The sequence below is a fragment of the Periplaneta americana genome, chromosome 13 (genome assembly GCF_040183065.1).
Source record: "Periplaneta americana isolate PAMFEO1 chromosome 13, P.americana_PAMFEO1_priV1, whole genome shotgun sequence".
In the NCBI taxonomy this organism is placed as follows: domain Eukaryota; kingdom Metazoa; phylum Arthropoda; class Insecta; order Blattodea; family Blattidae; genus Periplaneta; species Periplaneta americana.
In genome coordinates, this window is record NC_091129.1 from 110,043,879 (window position 1) to 110,067,736 (window position 23,858).

The 23,858-nt window shown below is 37.7% G+C and overlaps 1 protein-coding gene across 2 annotated transcripts in view; it reads left to right on the forward strand.

Moving 5' to 3' along the window:
* Positions 1-1,631: 1,631 nt before the first annotated feature.
* Positions 1,632-23,858, forward strand: part of LOC138712240 (mucin-2) — a 100,465-nt gene continuing 78,238 nt past the window's right edge. The window contains exon 1 of one of the 2 annotated variants that reach the window (XM_069843805.1): positions 1,632-1,740. The gene's annotated coding sequence lies outside the window, so the exon portion shown is untranslated. The remainder of the gene's footprint in view (positions 1,741-23,858) is intronic. The other variant, XM_069843806.1, reaches the window with a different exon arrangement.

A 23,858-nucleotide genomic window follows, 5' to 3' on the forward strand; every position in this document is an offset into this window, starting at 1 on the left:
CGTACGTCGTCTTATAACCATTTTTATGATTTCAGTTGGTATGAAATGAGGAGGAATAGTAAAGGTGAATTAGAGAGAGCAAACGACATTTATAACGCTAAGGGATGCGAGAGAACCTCCGGAAATATCTACAGGTGCATAACTTAACTGTGCTGCATATCTTTAGGTACAGAGCTACGTATGGGTGTGATCACAAAAGGGGAATATTAGGAAAACAAGGGAAATACTGGGAGAAATGGAGGAATACTAGGACAAATATGGGAATACAAGGAAAACAAAGTGAAAACAAGGAGAACAAAGGGAAGAGCAAGGAGAACATAGGGAAGAAAAGGAGAACAAGGGTAATACAAGCGGAATGTAAGGAGAACAAGGGGAAGACAAGGAGGAGAAAGAGTAACACAGGGAGAACAACGGAAATACAAGGAGAACAAGGAGAGGACATGGAAAACATGGGAAATACAAGACGAACAAGGGAAAGAGAAGGAGATCAAGGGGAAGATGAGGAGAAAATGGGAAGACGAGGAGAAAAAGGAGAAGACGAGGAAAATCAGGGAAGACAAGGAAAATAGGAGGAAGACAAGGAGAATAAGGGCAATACGAGGAGAATAAGAGGAAGACAAGAAGAAACGGGAAAAACAAGGAAAACATGGGTAAGACAAGGGTAACGAAGGTAAAGCAAGGATAAAACAAGGACAAGAAGAGGAAGAGAATAAGAATAGGGAAAGACTAGTAGAAGAAGAGGAACACAAGTAGAAGAATGGGAAGACAAGGAGAACAAGGTAAAGACAAGTAGAAGATGGGAAGACAGTAGATGAAGGGGAAGACAAGCAGAAGAAGAGACGATAAAGATAACAAGAGGAAAATAAGGAAAGCAATGGAAAGACATGGCAAAAGAAAGGGAAGACAAGAAAAACCAGGAGAAGAGAAGGAGAACACGGGGAAAGCAAGGAGAACAAGGAAAATACAATGAGAATAAGGGAAAGATAAGAGGGAAAAGGGGGATACAAGCAGAACAAGGGGAATACAAGGCGAACAAGAGGAAGACAAGGTGAACTAGGGAGAATAAACGAGAACAGAGGGGATATAAGGAGAACAAGAGGAATACAATAAGAACAAGGGAAATACACGGAGAATAAAGAGAATACAAGGTGAATAAGGGGATTGCACGGACAAGGGAATAGTTGTAGGATAAGGAGAGGGGGTTGCATTTTTATATGACGGGGAATTCCTAATTTCCTCCAAACTTAGTGAGGACAATGACATAATTTTACGTCAAAACTCTCAACCTCCGTTCGTGTCAACTAGAAAAAAAAAAATAAATCAACTCCGGGAATCGAACTCGAGCTCACACAATATTCATGCGTCGAGCACTGAACTATCAGAGAGAATAACAGCAGAATGGGTACAACAAGACAAACTTGTTCTACAGCCTCTGCAGGGACTACCGGGGTTCATACCCCGGCTCAAATAGTGGTCACACACCAACTGGCTGAGTGTCATGGGGCACCAACCATCGAAGCAGCTGGGAGGCAGTGACATAACACTGTTACACTCCATAGCCGAGGTTTTCGCCAGTCCCTCCCGCGGCCAGCAGCTCCCGTTCATGGTGGGGTGAATGTGGGGCAGTATAAAAGACAAGAGCTTTCCCGAGCGGCTCGCAGTGCAGGAAGCGGCGTCAACAATCAAGGTGAGAAGAAAGGAGAAGTGTCCAGTGAGTGCAGCCCGGTGAGAGGAGAAGAGGTCAGTGCGTCTATTAGCACCATGCCATTGTGTTGCGTTACAGTGCTTACGAAGTGTTGGTGGTTGTGAATGTTTGGCTGACTCATCGCTTCTGTGTCCTTGATTGTTTTGTAGATGGTTTCCATCCCTTCGTATGGCTGCAAAGAACACCGGCCAGAGAGTGTAGCACGGCTTATATCGTTCGTTAAAGTTATCGATATTCATTGTAGGCTATGGTAAAATTAATGGTTAACATTTTACTCATTCTCACATAATTTTTTTCTATTTGCGTGGCTGTTTAGACATCGAGACAAAGGATTAGTTATTTTAACGAAGAATGTAACTGGCACACTGAAATCTCTATTAATTATCGTCTGCTTAACGAGGCTGTAGATGAGTCGAATGATAACCATATGTGAAGTTGTGTTTTTTGGAAAAGTACTGTTATAAGTGACTTTATCGTTCCCAGATGTGAAGATATCCTGTTATCAAAGTAAGCGAGAGCTTCTACAAGTTTTGCAAGCGATTCTATCCTTAAAGAATGAGGCTCACTGAATAATTTCTTACAAATTGAAGTTCCATTTACTTCTGAACCATCGTGAGTGCATCAACTCCACCTTTGTCAGCATCACACGTTTTCTCAAACTCTACAACGAAGGCTATCCTTATTGTACGGAATATGGAATTAGTTCACTATGTTAATTATTTGGTTAGTACTTTGTAGGAAAAAAATACTGAAAGATTACGAATTATGTATACAGTGTGAATTTTTACAGTAATTATAAAATTTTAGAAAACTATTGTAATGTTTACTCATTTTCTTCAACTACATCTTAAATGGGAGCGCGCGGTAGTGCCGTGGTTAAGTCGTAAAGTTGCAAGCCGAAAGGGAGAGGGTTCGATTACCGAAGAGGCCATGGATTTTTTCCATTAATGTAATCCTTCCGACCGCACTATGACACGTAGGATTGACATCTCTACGGTCATTCATGCCGATTGTCTGTACAGGAGGGAGCCTTAACCTCTCGCCACCCATGGCCTCTAATGGGGATGAATTTACCTTTCTTTTTAGATATGGTTGAACATATAGGCCTACTATTGAATATTTGCTGCTGCCATCATTGGGTAGAACTTATGCCGTCCTCTTGGTGGGTACTATGCTTGCCTTTCAAATCGAGAATCACAGGTTGAAATTCTGCTAAAGGATGTGGATTTCCAAAGAGCGATAGAAATTTTAGCATGACTTTCTTCGGAAGGGAAATGACACTAGGAAGCCATGTCGTAGATTTACTATCAGTAAAATAAAACCCGTCCCTTTCCCAGGAATGCGGTCCTGGGGACTTCAACAATCAACATCATAATAAGAAGGTCGGCACAATAAGACTCAGCCTGCTGTGCAAGCCTTCGGCCCTTCTCAGCAGCAAAAATTCTGTCCTTGAATGAGAGAGCTCCAAGCAAAATGTAAGGTTAATCCAACTTCCAAGTCAAAATTCAATTTCAGAGCAGAATGAACCCATAATGTGAGATCTACATGTACCTGTAATAATCTATTCTTCAAAGAAATGCAGGCCTAATACCTATAATAATAATAATAATAATAATAATAATAATAATAATAATAATAATAATAAAGTAAAATGTTATTGAAGCAAGAAAAGACACGAGTTGTATTTTAAAAGAAAATATATAAACTTCAATAATCATCAACAAGTAGGTATAGCAAAATAAATTTGTCAGCATTTTTACATACTTTTCAGTGAGATGCGTACCATAAATTGAATAACGCTGCTCTATGAGACATTCCATCGCTGAAATTACCTGGATACGTCTTCAAAATATACGGTGTAATTCATTCGGTCTACAACCCTGAGATTAAATTACCGGCATACTGTACATACAGTATATTGTGGTATATAATAATAATAATAATAATAATAATAATAATAATAAATTTCATTTTACCTAACACAGTTAAAGCCTTGAGGCCTTCTCTCACACTCAACCGGTCTAAAATTAATACAAATATATAATAATAATAATAATAATAATAATAATAATAATGATAATAATGAAAATAATAGTAACAGTAATAATGTCTTAAAGCATATGCATTCACAAGTTCAGTTCTATGACTATGCATAAGATGTTATTAAACTTTTTGGAATAAGCAAGGTGGGGATGTTTACCGCAATAGCAGGAAATTTATTCCATCTCCTCCTAAAAATCATATCCTGGACTGAATAGTTACTCTGTGGTTTACTAGTACCTATTTCACCGTAGAAATCACAAGGAAACATCTTGAAAATATACGCAATAATTAGCTATAGTTAAATTTCGAGCATATATCGTGATATTCGTCGTGGATAACGATGTATTCCACAAATATTTCGATTTCCTGTCATTATTATTTCACTGATTATTATATTTTTGATATTATGAGTCATCTTCTAAAAGGATATGAAGGTAGTGTAAGAAGTGAATCACACTGTATAAATTCCCTATTTTCCCGTTGCTTTCTGCAGAAAAAAACATGAACTATTAAATTATACAGCGTGATTCACGACTAATGATCCGCGCTTTAGGAATCAATTGTATAGGTCATTTTGAGCATAAAATATCATATGAACAGAGGTACGATTATCATTACTTTGGAAGTTATTCCTAAAAATCTAAACGTCGTACTGTGAATCAGGCTTGCAATTGCTTGCATCGTAATATGAACATTGGAATGTAAACTAAACGGGGGGTTGCACTGTGACGTGAAGTACGGAGGAGAAGGAGAAAATAGGTCTGGTGATTATCAGCTGCTGTCATTAGGGATAGCCGTGCCGAAGTACGGAACGTTATGCGCCATTCACATCCGTGCGGCCAAGTGCATTGAAGGGAAGGAGGGATATTTGAAAATCTGCTTCCAAGATGAGGAATGTTTATTTTATGATTAATACAGTATTTTGAATTAATATTTCTGTGTCTTCGAAGTGAATAATAATAATAATAATAATAATAATAATAATAATAATAATAATAATAATAATAATAATTACTGATAATTTCGTAGTATTCAATCAGCTGTAACTCCTTAACTGTTGACAGCCGGACCCATGTTCATATGACATTTTATGCTCAAAATAGTCTATAGAACTGATTTCTAAAGCGTGAAAATAATGTTTAGATAAAACCAGGATAATGCCATCATCACTACCGAAAATGTCTCTTTGTCTCATCTATATTAGAACTCGTATTTCCATTGCGGAAAGTCGTTCCGACAGTTCTATATCGTTGGTAATAGGTGAATGGATATGCAAGCGCATTAGAATGTTCTGGAAGTGTCTTGAATTGCAGATACTTTCGAAAGAAGCTGAAATTAAACAACAGTGGCTTCTCACATTCTCCAACTTTTTATCAGGAAGTTCCAATTGCCGTTCGGTGTGAGCGTTTGTATCAATGTTAGGCCTATTCAATCGCTCAAAAGTGTAATGTGAAACTGATGTTTCTGGCATAAGTTATGCTCAACATATTAGATTTCTTAATCTTTTAATAAGTCCAAAGTGAAGAGTAAAAAACAAACGCAACTAAACTGTCATTATAAGGACGTTGTGCACAAGTTTTTATCAACGCTGTAGTAATGAATGTTTCTAATTCTTCCGTATTAGTTTACCTTGAATACTTGAATGTATAGAAGCATTCTAATAGTGGGCATTTATTTCATTAATCTTGTTTAGCATTAAGAGCTTGCTCTTTCTGCGATGGTACTGAATAGAGGTGCATAATATATCTTATAAAATAAACCGTTCGGGAGTTTCCGACATGGACCTATGCCATCATTTGAATGTGCATAGACGAGGAAATTCGTCGTCGTCGTCGTCGTCCTCCTCCTCCTCCTCCTCCTCCTCCTCCTCCTCCTCCTCCTCCTCCTCCGCCTCCTCCTTATCATCTTCGTCATCAACAAGGAGCTTACCGTTCCGGTTAGAAATAGTTTCTAATTCTTGCGGGTAAACTGTCATTGCATCGATAATTTCAATAGACATATTTCCGAGTTCCAAGTCGAACTTCCGCAACGCAGAGACTCACAAGAGAATGGAACATTCCATTTTAGATTTGGTGGGGAACAATCATGCTTTCGTGCGTTCATATTTTCCGGTCTCATGGTCATAATTAATTATGATTTATACAGTAAGACATTGTTGGTATGCTATTCCTTCCTGTAATCGTGCACTTCCTTGACGCGCATACGGTAAAATTTACCCTCATTACGCGTATAAAAACAGAGCTATTAGGCCTATATTTAAAGCAATGCTTGTTAAATCCCCTGCGATTTCATGGACAATAAGAACTAATGACACGGATTACATCGTTCGTCAAGGTAAAGAATTCCTCTAAAGTCGAACGTTTCATGCATTTTTTTTTCTTTTCGTTTCTATCACTACAGAATGTGACTTACTGAGGGATATTTTTTTCAGAAGTTTCAATCACTTTTGAACTACTGCAATTGCAATGAAACTTCACTTCAGTTATTTTTACTCTGTATGTAGCAGGAATTTGTCTCCAACATAGGCCTATATTAAATATGACTAGAGATAAGTTGTCATATAGGCCTATGTCATTAGTATCACTATGTGCATGTGTTTGAGTTGGCGATTGTTAGGCTCTAATGAGGAATTTGAAGTTTAAAAATGTTCGCGGAACTTTAGGACATTTGTGTTAGCTTTAATTATATTATCATTTTATACATTGATGCATGCCAGGGACGAGCGTTCTTTTCTCTGTGTGGTGAATTACTATTTGAAATAATTATTTATCTTACGTTGGTTACCTTGGGAACACTGAAAATGTTCGGACTAGAAAATACAGTTCCGAAACTTGTGATACGTAAAACATCAGGACTATATAGAGCTATTTATAACTCCATCGAAGATATTTCATGATAACACAATAAAATAGTACTGTACTCAGCTAAGTATCGTTTTCATTAAGTTGCGTCCATCGCAACTTCAGGCGTGGCTCTTTTAGTGTAATTTTCCTGAATGCAGTGTTTACGGTCCTCTTTTATTGCTCAGTCTTGTTACAACAGGAGACTCCGGCCTGGCTCCGCTTTGTGCTGATCTAATCTGCTCTGATACAAGCAGGCACATTCACCCAGCTCGTAAAACGCGTTCATACAACATCGCTGTGCCGACCGGTTTTCATGTCCTGCAGTCCAACAGGGTGGTTATTTTTTACTGATATTCGCCGTGGTATGTCTCGGAGTCCTGAAGGGGATGCCATTAAACAATACACCGCGAGGTTACACGGATTCTATCTTTCTCTGTTCACTAATTTATCCCATTAACGTAACATGTGGAGTGTTGAGTGATTTCACGAGCGGTGGATCCGAGATGGATCCTTACACTTAGGTCGTTTAGGCTCATTGTACACACTGTATGTAATGATTGTCGACGGATGGCCCGAGTAGCATTCGTGAATCCGACGCTGACAGGCGGGCCATCTGCCTAGGTTTTTATTTTAGTAGGTTATTTTACGACGCTTTATCAACATCTTAGATTATTTAGCGTCTGAATGAGATGAAGGTGATAATGCCGGTGAAATGAGTCCAGGGTCCAACACCGAAAGTTACCCAGCATTTGCTCATATTGGGTTGAGGGAAAACCCCGGAAAAACCTCAACCAGGTAACTTGCCCCGACCGGGAATCGAACCCGGGCCACCTGATGGGCCACCTGGTTTCGCGGCTAGACGCGCTAACCGTTACTCCACAGGTGTGGACGCCTAGGTTTTGCATGTAAGGTCCCATCATCTTCCAGCGAGGCCGAAATCACAGTTCGGAGCTCCAAGACCTTAGAACCTAGGTCAGCATCGGAAACTCGTCCTACTCAAAGATATCACTCCAGCCCATTTCTACTATTACAGATGATAGATGAAATGAGGGAAAGTGGACAGTGTTGGTAGAGTAATGTACCAGAGAAAAAATCTTCTGCAACGTCTGTTTTGTCTACCACAAATTCCACCCAGACCTGACCGATGATCGAACTCGGGCCACCTGGATGCAAGGCCAGCGCTCTAGCACTATAGCCACAGATGCGGCTACGATGCGGAGTAATCATTTTAATTGAAAAAAACTAAATCAATAAATGGATAAATTAATAAACACTAACGACAAAAATGATTTTGTAGGACTATTTTTGACGTGCAATACGACCTTTCCCGCAGTAAGAATGGACACCCGTTCCGGGATCCGTGGTGAAACAAAAAATTACAGAAATTCAAATTCTTACTATAACAACACTATGAGCCACAGCTGAATGCGAATGTTAGGCCTTAACTTATGTGACCACGCCCAATGACGCTACTTCTACTCCCATGAGGGCACTGAAAATGCGTATAAGCCATACCGGTATCGAAAGCAGACCTGTCCGATCACTCATTTGATTTGTAAACGCGAGTTCTGCAATATTAAAGTGGCAATAGACATGTAGATATACTTTGAGTGAACCGTAGTGAAAAATTTGTTGTGAACCGGCACTAATTTTGGAATGTTTCTTTATAAAAAGAGAAAATATATTGCCTGCCCTTCATTAATTACTTCTCTTATCATCAACCCATACTCTCTATTTGTAAACCGAAACAAAAATAAATCATTCAAACCAATACAACCGTAGTTTAATTCTCGAAACGGGGTGACGTGCTGTACGTGCCGGTGTATTTCTGATACAGCACTTTTTTTTGGAATGAAGCATTATCTTATGAGTCAAATGGTCCTGTAGGCTCTTGTCATCAAATAGGATTTAATATCCAATATAGAATTTCAATTCTGAAACATAGCCAATACAAGAGACGTCGGCTGAATGTTTTCTCTTCAAATGCGGAATAGCGCTTGAGAGTAGTTCTGTCTCTAACAAGCCGAACTTACCCCACCAACCCCTACTGATAGGTTTGAATGTAACAGCACTCACCGGCCTTAGTGTACGCAACAGCTAAGATGCAGGTTTGGCGTCGCATAGAGGCCACCATCTTGAGTTGGAATCCCGTCTCGGACAAGAATATTCGTTATCAGTGTGATGTACTGCGTTGTCTTTGTAGGCGGAGGTTCTGCGTCGTGCTCACCCACATATTGGAAGTCCCGCCATAAGGTTGCTACCTGAAAATCATAACGCAATATTCTAATAGAAGTGTAAATGCGAAATAAATAATGTTGTTCTCTATGTGAAAGATTCATGCAACCTGAACAACTCGTGTTGCAATTGCTGGCAAAGAGATGTGAAAGGCCCTCTCGCAGCGGCTGACCAGCACGATTATCTCGTTCTGCAGCTAAGAGTGCAAGGTGCAGCTCTTACCAAAGAGTCCAGGAGTCGATTTCAAACAGGTATTGTGAAATTTTATATAGAAAAGTACAAGGCAGGATTCCTTTGAGTACTATTTCAGTTTAACTACTAATCTCAGTGCTCCATGATCGCTATGCAGAGTGGAAGATGTTCAATAACACACAGTCCTTTTAGGGAACTGATCCTTAGTATAGTCTGAAAGATAATTTCCTCTGCTATTTTGTTCCTTTGAGCTTAGATTTCCCATAAATGATAATTTTACGTGGTAAATTTTGATCCCATTATCTTTCAAGCACATTTTATAAGCGTCTTTACATTTAGAGTTCTCAGTTCCAACAAATAGCCTATTTTGCATAATAACTTATTTCTGTCACATTTACGGGTTAAAGGTAGGGTTGTCCGATTCTCTCATTAGGAATCCTGGACAGATGATGATACTGCGTACCTTAACGTGACTACACATTTTAATTACATGTAATTCAATTTGCAATGCAACTGATTTTATTCGTTTTATGTATTTCAACTCTTTATAGAGGGCCTAAACTTTTAACTTTGTTGCATTTTTGCTAGATTATGACATTTCCTTTGAATTGTTGATAAAGCCTAGAAAAATAATGTAATATTGCAGCCTGATCTATACAAAAAAGCATGATACAATGTTTAAATCATATTAATAATAAATCAAATTCCGAAGAGAATACTATAATTTTATTTCAATACAACCCGATAGGACGTGCCAGGTGGCGTTAACGACAACGTTGTGCATAGGAGTCTTGAAAAAATAAATAAGGAGTTTTAAAAAATAATTTACAGAAATAAGCTAAAAATAGTATTTCTCCATTGCCTTTTTTTTTTTTTTTTTTTTTTTTTTTTTTTTGACATTCCGGGGCAAATGTAACTCGATCAAGAACACAGGACACACCGTTAAAATTCAGAACAATCCAGGACGTCTGGCAAACCTGGTTAAAGGTATTTGTTTATTTTGTTTATTTATAGACCTACTGGCGGAAATAAGGTCATAGGACCTTCTGTTCCATTCCACCAGATCAAAAATACAAAAATAAGATATTCAAACATGTGAAATTAAATGGAAAATGGAAAGAACAAAAATACTACCGGTAACATATAAAATAACAAAGTTTAATACAAAATGAAAATACGGGCGTAGGTAAATTCCGGAAAGGTGCATGTAAATAGCGTTCCTATTTATTAAGGTCATACATAAATTCCGCCAAACTAACCAAGCAAAATTTCTTCCCACTGTCCCCAGACTTAGGACTGGCAGGCTTTGAATATGCCCGGTGTTAAAAATTGTTCGGTTTTACACAGTTTATAATTTCTTGTTGCAACAGAATGGAATTTACTAAAGCCTTGAACTATTGCATAAAATTATCAAATTTATGAAGTGTTAGTTTTCCAAATCCATTTTTTGAGCAGTAACATTTTTTAGTTGATTATTTAATGACGCTGTATCAACTACTGGATTATTTAGCGTCGATAGGATTTGTGATAACGTGATGGTGTTTGGCGAAATGAGGCCGATAATTCGCCACAGATTACCTGACATTCGCCTTACGGTTGGAGAAAACTTCGAAAAAAAAATCAAAACAGATAATCAGCCCAAGCGGGAATTGAACCACATCTGAGCGCAACTCCGGATTGCCAGGCAAGCGCCTCAGCCAGTTGAGCTACGCCATTGACTCAGTGCCATTCTTGTATTTCTCAATAATGAGAAGTCGTTATTGGCGCTTCAAAAATAGTTTGCATTTTTCTGTTTCTTATATTTACGCCTGATATTTTATGTAACTTTCAGTTATGAACTGCTGCAATATGTTCAAAAAACGAATGAATTTGGATGGGGAAGTAAAACAATTCATTTTGGCGCAATTTATGTACAGGAATTATCATACCCAATTTTTTTATGGAGTTTGTTTGCAAATACAGTTATCGGATACCGGTACCGCAAATATTTTGGTGGAATTTACAAACTCCCAATAATACCACAATAGAAGAAAGTAAAATACAAGTTTATACGTTGTAACATAAGAAATTCAATCAGTATAAATAGTTAAGAGGAAAAATAGGGAAAAGTAGAAAAATGGAGTGTAATAAAAATACAATAAAAACGAAAAATGAATAAAAATCACAATGAAAAAGCTATGGTGATAAATTAATCTGCTCATCAAAGGAATGGTAGTGATGGTGAAATATACATATAATAAAATTTATGAAGACATATGGGCCTATAATTGAAGCCAACGTAAGCCTAAGTGTAAGGAACCATTCCGTGGATAGCCCTCAAAAACCAAGCCAATCAGGACCTGTGACGTACAAGACACATGGACAAATGTCGTTAAAAGAGAGCGTATTCATCATCGATTATATGATTCGATGAGAAAGACAACTAATAACGGTTTTGCAACAACTCTTCTTTAACAACCAGCCTTGAATATAGAACAGTTGAGTTCACGATGTGAAGAATTAATAACCGGTAAGGTAGAGTGATCGGTTGACAAGCACTTCGGAAAGTGAAACTGCTCGGAGAGAGGAGTGGATAACAAACTACAGCTTTTACTCCCGCATTTCATTGCATAAAGCGATACCTAAGGCTCGTTTATACTGTTAGACAGTTAAGAGTGTACGGGATTGTAACTTGCAGTGGAAGGAACTCTACTGTTACAATTTCGATAGAGTAACTGTTGATACACAGTTTGATAAAGAAGGTTAGTGCCACTAGCGTGGCTCAGACGGTAGCGCGTTTGCTTGCTGATCCGGAGTTGCGCTCGGTCGCGGATTCGAATTCCACTCGGGCTGATTATCTGGTTGGGTTTTTTCCGAGGTTTCCCCAACAGTAAGGCGAATGTCACGTAATCTATGACGAGTCCTCGGCTTCATTTCGCTATCACCAATTCCATCGACGTTAAATGACCTAGAAGCTGATACAACGTCGTTAAATAACCAAGTAAGAGAAATAAAGAAAGTTAGTGCACAAGATAGTGCAGAACTGAGCAAAATCAACATCAACCATCGTCGTTTAGTGCTAAAAATGTTTACGAGTAAGAACTTTTCCTCGTGTTGTTCGAAGAGGTGAACGAAGCTTAGAATAATAACTGAGTAGAGAATAAAAGATTTGGGAGAAAGATTGAATAAATAGGAGGAATATGTTTGAGAAATACTCCTCTAAACTTTGATATACTCTTGAATTGAAATCAGGGTATTAATATTGTCTTAGGTTTAGCTGAAGCTCTCGTTGTATTTTCGAGCTAAAAATAGCGTGTAATTCCTTCATCTTTCATAAATGGCAAAGGTAAAGTTAGTTTTTCAAATGCACTCACGTACTTGTAGTTCTATAAATAATAAAGAAATTTCATCGATGCAAACATTGTAGAGACAGACTTTGTACTTTTATAAAAGAACACAAATCTTTAGAGACGATTTTAGTAAACAGCCACTTTATGTTATTCCTAAAATTAAATATATTATATTCTAATTAATTATTATTTCAATGCTCAACATTCCCAGAGGAGTTGACCCTTATTTACAGAATATGAACAAAATCCTCCAAATATCTTATGACTAATCGCCGTACACCTACAGACAAAAAGATCGACGGTATGCCACAATAATGTTTTCCGTATGATGAGTACAAACATATTTTATTTCATAAAAATGCCGAATTGACTTTTGCAGTAGGTCTATTACGAAATATTCTCATTAAATTTCTCATAGCCAAATGAGAAGAATAATTTACACACGCTGAAGTTTTAGTAAATCTGACAACACTTTTCGTAGTCACTGTGCCATATCTCGCTGCTCTGATTGTTGTGTCGTGCTCGTCGGGTCCAGAAGCGTGGGCGGCCTTGTCACACTCAGTCCAGAGCCGCGCCCTCAGCCTAGTAATTCGGGTCCTTCGACAGAAGGGCAGTGCAAGATGACGGCAATTACAACCGTAGGCCTACTACTAAGAGGTCGATAAAAACAGCAAAATCCGAAAGCATTTTAATAAGATTAATCTGATTAGATTGAATAGAATCTATTAGCTTTAATTATATTATATTAGATTAGAATATATTGTATTGAGTTATATAGGAATAGGTGTGGTTGGGGTGAGTTAGACTGCAGTAGGTATATTAGGTTGGAATAAATTAGGTATGATTGAGTTGGGTTAGGTGAAGTTATATGGGGTAGAATTATAGGCCTATTCTGTTATATTAGATCGAATTGGATTACATTAGATTAGGTTGAATCGGATGGAATTAGATTACATTCCAAATCCATGGCGCTACAGCCCATGAAGGACCAAGACCGACCAGCCGGCTGCTGGCCTCACGTCCACATGCCGAAGCAGAATGAAGGTATCGTGTGGTTAGCACGATGATCCCCCCAGCCGTTATGGCTGGTTTGCGAAACCAGATTTTCGTTACCTATCGTAGCTCCTCAAGTGCATCATGATGCTGGGTGGGCACCGGTCCCATACATTGGTAGAAATTTCATTAGAAAATTTCTTTCCCCATGGGGATTCGAACCAGCGCACATTCCGTAACGCGAGTCCTAGGCAAGATGCCTTTGACCACGACGCCACGGCGCGGGACATTAGATTACATTACATTACATTATATTAAATTACATTACCGTGGTTCAGCATGGATCGGATTAGATTGGAATGAATTTAGTTAAAAACGACTATATTGAAATTCGTTGAATTAGATGCAATTGGATTAGGTTAAATTGGATTGGACTATTTTATCGTCATTATCATTATAATCATCACCATCCTGACAAATATTAGGCCGAGTGGCGTGTTACGGTCTTGTTTTCTGTCCGTCTCTTTTCAAGTCTGCCAATGTATCTTTTTTGGACTATTTTATAATGGAAAAAATGAGAATTGTTTACATTTGATTAAATTTTATTAAATTATACTGAATTTCACTATATTGTAATGGATAAAATTGAAATCTGCAACATTAGATTAAATTGGATTAGATTATATTGAATTTTACTAGATCATAATTTTATTGATTAGCCTAAATTGAAATTGGTTACATTAGGCATATCGTCGGCTTAGAGTGTAAACCTGCTAACCGCCAAAAAGAAAATTTTACAAAGGAAGCAAAAAACTAAGTTTAAATTATCTCTGAAACTTTAGAACCAAATCCAAAGTACAGGTGGCATTTGTACCTTTACTTTAGATTTGGTCCTAAACTTTCAGAGTTAATTTAAACTCAGTTTTTTGCTTCCTTTGAAATTTTTTGGTAGTTAGCAGGTTCATACTCTAAGCCGACTATATATTAAACTGACTTAGGTTATATGAGGGGATTGGGAGCAAAGGGATATAAGTGCACTTAAGTTATTTTTGAGAAAATGTGGTTGAAAGTACTTAAGATTTCGTAAATTCCGTGAAATTTTTTATTTAGATTTTAGTGTGTGTTTTGGTTGAAAGATATTAAGTATATCCCTTTGGCACTAAAAGTTTAGATGCTTTAGCTTGCCCTGGATGCACTTACTCATGTTCTTAAAAATGACACTTGTTCCCCTTTGCTTCTGACCCCCTTATATGAGTTTTTAGGCTTTCACGGTGATTGTGATCAGAATTAGGTTATATTGTATTGGGCTACATTATTATGGGTTAGACTGAAATTCGTTAGAGCCACTGCTAAGATAACATAGGATAACACGTGAAAGGTAGAAACTCCCAGTTCCATGAACAGAAGATGAAACTTTTCCATTGATTATGCTAGAAACAGAATCATAACACGGAAAGTGCACACATTGTTCGCTAAGCCAAGTTACTTCATCTCGCATCTAAAATTAAATAATTGCATTAGGCCTATATTAAACAAATTAACAGATCTATAGTATTTTATTAAAAATAACATATCTTAATTTAAATAATTGTAATCTATTACTGAAATTATTATTGTATTTATTTCATTCACTAAAAGTTGGACATCTTACATTAAATAATGCAGACTGTTACTCAGTTATTGTCCGAAATCAAATAAATTAATATATGTTTGTTTTATACAAGTCTGGCTTTCAGGTAGTAGCTCCCTGTAAAGCAGGTTTGAATAATTTCAAGGAAAAATTGTTCCGGGGCCGGGTATCGATCCCGGGACTCTTCGCTTAGCGCGCGAACGCTCTTCCGACTGAGCTACCCCAGGAACTATACACGACACCGTCACAATTTTTCCTTTGTATCCACACGACTCAAATGAGTTGACAAGAAGCCAGAACTCAACTATGAGTGCACACAAATACTTGTGTGATTTATTATATCGAAGAGATGTAAATGCCGACAACGAATTATTGAAACGAGTGCTCAGACCTGAATATCTGTTCCTCTTTTAGCGCCGTTAAGTTAGGCTGCACTGGGCGACACTCGCTGTCAAGGGTCGTGTTGAAAGTAAAGGCGAAGAGAAAACATCTCGTTACAGATTAGTACCAGTTGGCTTTGTTCAGTCGTTGTGCGGGCAACTATTGAAATATTGCTGTGTAGGCAGAAGAAAATGTAGAAGACAATGAACATTTCTACCAACGCGTAGAAGTGGGTGTGAGACGTGGGAAATGACTCATCTAAGATGGGCGAGTTCCTCCAGGCCATAAATTTCTGATTTAATAGTAAAAATGAATTTCCATCATCAGTATATTCTGCTGCACATTCTCGGGCCTGCACGGCTGCACGTTAGGAAATCTGCCCTGCCCTCTCTGCAGCTGTACTTTCACTCCGAGCGTGACTGCCGGTTGCTGATCGCTTTTTGTCAAGTTGGAGGCTGTTACATTATGGAAATTCGGTGCTTTACAAGATTGTGGTTGGAATTTCGCTTTGGAGACAAGCCGATCCTGAATAAACTGGTCAGTGTTCTTGCACCATTTTAACCGCGTTCAGTGAACTGAATCTCCTTATCATCATACCACAAGAATTAGAGTTCGTGGTTTTTCGCACTAGAGATAAATACGAAATGTCTCCAATACATAATGACGTTTAGTAGTTTCATATTTAACGAGTTTTAGATTGATAATTTAGTACTTTTGAGTTTGCAATAAAATGCGAAAAGTTTCTAAAAATGCAATATGATGTTTTTCGAAATAAACACGAAATAAAAAAAGGTTCATTTTAATAAATTTCTGGTTTTCTGCATGACATTAATCAGTCCAGCAAGCAAGAGAAAATTACATTTTTATTTTTGCATCTGAAAATTGACGAATATCCGGGATGCGTATTATTCTCTATCGAACACGAAAATAACAATAATAATAATAATAATAATAATAATAATAATAATAATAATAATAATAATAATAGCAATTGGGCGAAAATTTAACATTAAATATGTGAGTTATGGCATTATCTCTAAATTCCTGACATTATCGTGTTAATGAGGAACAGCGGAAGTCATGAGCTAACTGCGGGTGACTCGTGCATTATGCATGGAATTTGGTAGGTCTATAATTTAACCAGAAACTGATGACAAACCCAAAGCATTCATTCATTCATAGTGTTCTGCCCAAGGGCAGGTCTTTCACTGCAAACTCAGCATTCTCCAGTCTTTCTTATTTTCTGTCTTCCTCTTTGTCTCCTCATATGATCCATATATCTTAATGTCATCTATTATCTGAGATCTTCTTCTGCCCGAACTCTTCTCCTGTTCATCATTCCTTCCGCAGTATCCTTCAGAAGGCAGTTTCTTTTCAACCAGTGACCCAGTCAATCTCTTTTTCTCTTTCTGATCAGATTCAGCATCATTCTTTCTTCACCCACTCTTTCCAACACAGCTTCTGTTTGTCCATTTCACACGCTCTATCCTTCTCCATATCCACATTTCAAATGCTTCTAGTCGCTTCTCATCACTTCGTCGTAATGTCCATGTTTCTGTCCCGTACAATGCTATATTCGACACGAAGCACTTCAGTAGTCTGTTCTTTAGTTCTTTCTCCAGAGGTCCGCAGAAGATTCTCCTATTTCTATTAAAAGCTTCCTTTGCCATTGCTAGTCTCCTTTTGACTTCTTGGCAGCAGCTCATATTACTGCTTATAGTACACCCCAAGTATTTAAAGCTGTCCATATCTATATAAGATGGAGCGTATGAAATGGACAGAATAAGAAACGAAGCTGTGTTGGAAAGAATGCATGAAGAAAGAATAATGCTGAAACTGATCAGAAAGAGGAAGAGGAATTGGCTGGGTCACTGGTTGAGAAGAAACTGACTACTGAAGGTTGCACTGGAAGGAATGGTGAACGGGAGTTCGGGGCAGAAGAAGATATCAGGTGATAGACTACATTAAGATATATTGATCATATGCGGAGACAAAGAGGAAGGCAGAAAATAAGAAAGACCTGCCCTTGGGCAGAACACTATGAATGAATATATATATATATATATATATATATATATATATATACTGTATAGGTATACGCGTAAAAGTTCTTCCAAGTTTTTCTGTTATTTTCTTTATCTTTTTATTGAACCAATATGTTTACTTTTTAACTTTCTTCATTCACGTACCAATGTTCTTGCTACTGATTCAACAAGTCGCAGTTCCTATGTTTTCTCTCCAATTCTCGTTCCCCTTTCATGTACAACATTTTTATACCGTCTTACATATTTTACTTCTACCTAGTTTGTGTCAGTGCGTACATATATTTTCGGATTGTCATCATTAAACCATTCTGTCCCATTAGCAGGGTTTACTTTCACCCGATATTGCCTCACATTTTGCCCTGTAGAGAGCAAAGTTATGTAGCAATCTTTGCAGTTCGCTCTAGTTTCGAAATCTTAATATAACAATTTTGTACTATAGGCCTATCGTTTGTTTACAGTATTACTCTTCCGTTTCGTGCATAAATCGCCCTGTAAAAGTTGACTAAATTTGCCTTTTGTGCTGTGAATGGCTTGTCACGAAAGTTAATATATGACTTCTGTGACAATCTATTTGATTTACTTCATACATACCAGCTATCTCTACCCAATTTACACAGTTTTTAATTTAATTTTCATCAAGTAAACTTCATCTGTTCCAAGGTTATTTTGAATTTAGGAGTAGTGAGTTAAGAATGAGTGGAATAATTAGAAGAACTCTAGGACGACACTGTACAAAAAAACACACACATAAATGGAAATATACAAAATAATGGCATGCATTCTCTATTGTATGGCAACGAAATTTGGATTCTGAAAACCAAAAACAAAAGTAGAATTTCTCGGAGAGTTAAAAAGCGCACAAGATCAGACCTTGCAAAGTGTTCCGACAATCCGAGATGGAGTGAAGAAATTTGCCTCAAGTGATAAAATCGTAGAATATAAGCAAAGCTGCAATCAGTATATATTCTAAGAATGGAACACCGTCGCCTGCCAAATCTAGCCTTCTAGTATCAACCAAATACGAGTGGAATCATGGAGTTACCAAGAAAATGGTGGGGCGATGGATCAGAACAGAAAAGAATGCCTAATCCGTGAAGCATATGACGATAATGATGTCTAGGAAAATCTATCATTGGTGAAGCCGGCCGTTAATCTACATTGCTAGTTCCCAGACAGCTACAGCGAGTGTATAATGACGTGTTGTGGGCTGACACGTATAGCTGTTTGGTTTGCCTGCTTTTCCTCTGTTAGAGTGTCCTGCACTACACTTTTCGAGAGGTCCGATCAAATGACAAAGGTGAACATGGCGCGCTGCAGCAGAAAGTGGCTCGCCTCTAAACTGGAGCGGAATGCAAGGCCGCGCCGCGGGTTCAAGTCCCGACCGCCGGATTACGTCACGCCTTCCTGCTAGGTAAGCGACTGCTGTACAACGCTGTTACTAGTGAAAATTAATTCGTTTCCGCTTGTCTATGAATTCATTTAATATTTAGTAAAATTCAACTAAACAATTACTAAATTACAGTGCAACTTGTACGTTGTTAAAATGCGTATTTTTGAGATTCATTGAGATTCGTAGTTTCATGTCCAAGGGCAGGCCTTTCATTGTAACCCCAGCATTCTTCAATTTTCCCTCTTTTCCGCCTTCCTCTCATCTCTGCATACGATCCATGTACCTAAATGTTGTCTATCATATGATTTCTTCTGCCCCGAACTTTTCTCCCGTTCACCATTCCTTCCAGTGCATCCTTCTGTAGACAGTTTCTTCTCAGCCAGTGATCCAGCCAATTTATTTTTCTCTTCCTGATCAGTTTCAGCATTATTCTTTCTTCACACAGTCGTTCTAGCATAATTTCACTTCTCATTCTCTCTGTCCATTTCACACGGTCCATTCTTCTCCAAAAGTTACACACATTTCAAACGCTTCTAGTTGTTTCTCTTCAGTTCGTCTTAGTGTCCATGTTTCTGCCCATACAATGCCACAGGTACTCTACACAAAGCACTTGACTAGTATCTTCCTTAGTTGTTTTTCCAGAGGTCCGCAAAAGATGTTCCTTTTTTCTATTAAAAGATTCCATTGCCATTGCTATCCTTCTTTTGACTTTCTGGCAGCAGCTCATGTTATTACTTATAATAGTACACCTCAAGTATTTGAAGATGCCCACTTGTTCCACTGCTTAATTTCGAATTCGTACGTTTACTTTATTTTTATTCCGATAACCATGGTCTTCGTCTTGAGTTATGGCTATATTACTGATTAAAATGATACCTAAATAATATGTTTCATGATGTTTTTATGTTAATGTTTCATACTGTTTTCAATAATAAAAAATATACGCCTAACTAAAACTCTTAGGATTTTAGAAATAATTATTTTAAACTAGAATATATTCCAATACTTCAAATTTAACATAGAACACAATACAAGAAAAATTAAAGCTTCCGCAATATCGCTGACGCTTGACTTCTTAATTAAAAATGCACTTCCCGACTCTCTCGTAAAAATCACTGTTGAGATTTACATTTCTTTCATTATTTTTGTTACGTCTGAGCGCCATTTTACAATCGCCTTAATAAGTTTGGAGATTAAAACAATGACTGGCCGTTAAATCGTAACGGTTGGAGAGAACACGCAATCTCAGAGCCTAACCATCTATTAATTCAAACGTCGCGGTCAATGACGTTTTATCCGTTTACGCACAATGTTTCACTCTTACATTAAAAAAGAGAGAGGATGACGTGCTCCGAGAAGGCCCTATTGAGACGCCTGCTTTATGGGGTGAGTTGCATGCCGATTGCGCTGTCCGGCTCCACCATCTACCGCAACACTTAGTGGTCTGCCGTACCTAGCTTTGTGTCGTCATAATCCCGTCATGAGGATGGAAGAACCTGGAGGGATCCGGTACCTATTTTGCAGATCTGTAAGTCGTCTAGAGTCAGTGGCGACTCGTGATATTTTTTGTATGTAGGATATGAGATTGACTACTGATGACCAAGACAGAAACTAATAATAATAATAATAATAATAATAATAATAATAATAATAATAATAATAATATAATAATAATAATAATAGTATAATAATAATAATAGAGCATGCAAAATCAATACAAGTAGGCCTTTGTTGGTCTTTGACGCATCATTCTAGAACTGGCAATTTATTTGTAGTGAAGTACGATTTTCCTCCCATTTCTAGTTGTGAAGATGGCTCCTAAGCCATTGTACTGCCCGATATTTACCGATGCTCCGTCGTACGTTTGCGCAATTAATTTCTTGCTACAGTTAAATTCTTCTAAATGATCAAATACAACTTCAGATATTCTTTCGGCTGTCCTGTCATCTGAAAGTGCTGTCAATTCTTGTATTTGTTATAGCTTATTTTATTTATCTTTATATAATTTTTTATTCATTTTATTTTTTATATTATATCATTTTAAATTATTTATTATTTCTTTTATTCTATTTTTTTAAATGACCAATGAACTGCATTTAAGAAGGCTACAAGAGTACTTGAAAATTCTCATTGCAGTGTCTGAGAGGGTCTCCATCACCCAGAAAGAAGGGTCGTAATATTAGGATACGCGGTCATATCCTCAAACGCAGTTAAACTCAAGCCATACCCATCCCTCCGCACCCTCCCCTGTCCACTAACTTCATTGCTAGAAAAAAGCCGTTTGCTGTAAGCTATTTGGATGGTTTCTCGGAAATTATTTCTGAGCTGTGCAGATGGCGACAACTCACGACAGAAAGTGGAAGCTTAAAGGAAATTATTACGTCGGGACGCATTGAAAATCAAAATCTATAATTAAAATGTTTTCTATCCTCAGAGGCACGAAATTAAACTGTAGGATCATTCTCATATCCTTCATGGAGGAATCGCCACTGTCTAGAGTCTATTACTACTGTCATACACCAATCTTAGAACAAACCCCGAGGAACATTCACCATGGCGGACGAACAATACGAGTGTTTTTCAAAACTGAGATGATAATCAAAGGGAAATTGTGGAGTGTATTGGTGGAATGACAAGGGAAAACGGAAAAACCTGACAAAAAACTCTCTTAACCTTAGCTTCGTTCATCATCGCCAGGATTTGAACTTTTGAACTCGGATCCCCGGTCGTAGTAAGCCAGCGCTTTTGCAAACTGAGCTACCAAGGCAGCTATCTATCCTATACGAACAATACATACCTACTCATGGACACCAAAGAACAACCCAAAAATACACCATAAGCGAGAGTTAAAGAAAGCAAAATAATTATTTGGAAGTATTTGTGTCTGGTTCATCAGAGAGCGAACGGCAGCTTATTTAAAATATAAAATTCAAGAGCAAAATCTTTGGTTGCAATAAAACTCTCAGAATCGTGAAGACCCATCCTTCGAAATACTTGTCGATCACGTTCTACACGAAACCTAAAGGAAGTAATTAGGACTGACCCTCAAACTACACTCATCTATTAGTCCATTCTGTTGTATGTACATCTTCGAACATAAATCGTAGCCATGAACTTGGGTTGCCTGTTTACTTCGTAAAAAAAGTGAAAAGATGTCATGACCTCAGAACAGCTTCCACTGCGTGTTGTACGGCAATCTCCGTTCGTGTACAGATGTTAATGGATGATTGCCATTATGAATTATTTGAGCGGATCGTTTTCTCACAAAGAAAATGTGTTATACTTCATGTTCATATACAGATACGGAAATAAAATTTGGAGCTCCCTTATTGTATAAGTTTCACTTACAAAACATTGCGCATGTGCAGTAAACAAGAGCCCTGTATATATGCTTTTTATGGATAGTCGTACGAAATTTTTGCCTACATACAGGTGGACTCGCATCAAGACTCGCTCCAAATTTTAATTTCGTATCTGTAGAAGAGATGTTGAACAGAAACAGCCACACGGCCATTGAACAGAAACAAAAAGTAAAAGAAATAGTTTATTATATCTGAACCACAGTCTGGTATATACAGTCACGAAGCTCAATATGTAATAAATATGCATCCATACGTAGTTGCTAACCACTAGGATCGCTATTATCGCCTCATTACCCAGACAATGCGAAAAAGTATCTGCACAGTCTACTGTTCCTAGCAACCTCAACAACTCAAGCTTCGTGACTGTATATACTAGACTGTGATCTGAACCTTACTGACAATCATTATTTCTTTCTCCATGTAATAACCATGATGATGACTTAGAAATTTGTCTCAGTGTAAGACGATTTTTTCAATGTCTTCATCAAAGAAAATTGCAACCAATGAAGAAAGTCAGTTCATCCCCGCATCTTTAATGTCCTCAAAATTAACGAAGCGCTGTTTTCCCGTAAAAACTGATTGGGTTGCAAAAAGATATAATTTTCGTTAAGATATCGGGGCAGTGTGATAGATGGTCGACAAGTGCTACTTTGAGTACCTAATGCAGTAAATCAAGAGTGCGTTGTGCGGTGTGAGGGAGTGCGTTATCGTGTAAATAGATATAAGCAGAAGTTAAAACTTCACGTCACTACATTTTGATTGTCGGCCGCAATTGTATTTCTGCCTCACAGAAAGCCCCTGCATTAATTATTGTACTTCAACATTCTAAACAACGCAGTAACACATCTCTCGTTTTCCAAAATAAAATAATTTGCGCTGTATCAAGGGTACACTGGAAAATAGAACACGTTATCCAGATTCGGGAATGAAACTGCAGTTGTGTTGGTGATTCAAATCCGTGTAGTTCAGCTAACCGCAAATAATGTTATTCTGGCGTAATGATTTCAAATAGGGTACACATACATAAAACAATTATTGGGAGAAGTTAAATATCTCAGAGATTTGCGTGTAGGTAGGAGAGTAAAATATGTCCTATAATTGCGGTACTGTCACAGGCGTGACAGGAGCGATTAACTTTTACTTTCCTAGCTTATTATTAGTTGCATCATATAGATAACTGAGATGCGTCATATGTATTGCAATCGTCACATGATCATCTGTAATAATTAGCTCGTGATGCCAAGCCCTGCAAATGAGTTTCGTAACGTTGGATTCAATTTCTTCCATGGGATAGTTTAACCACAATTTAGCCGCTGTCAAAATATGAAAATAGTAGGCCTAATTTTGAATAAAGAACACACTACATTAAATTTCTTGTTGTAATATTAGTACATTTCCCTTATATACTGTTAATGTTAACTAATTAAATCTGATAAATATTAGAAACCTCTGTGACCCATATTCATAAATGTATTATTAAGAACATCCACTTCTTTCATTACCAGCTACACCAGTGGTGACCAAACTGAGTATCGTGATTACATCGTGTAATCGAAGACATTCATACTGTTAAGTGGAGTTTCCTGTACATTGCTCTCCGTCTTGCTCACGTACTGAAGGTGAACAGTCTCGGTACCATGTCGCTCTACAAACCCTCTGCCTCTACGAGGAGGAACAGAAGGTTTTGTACGGAATGAGAAGAGGAATTTA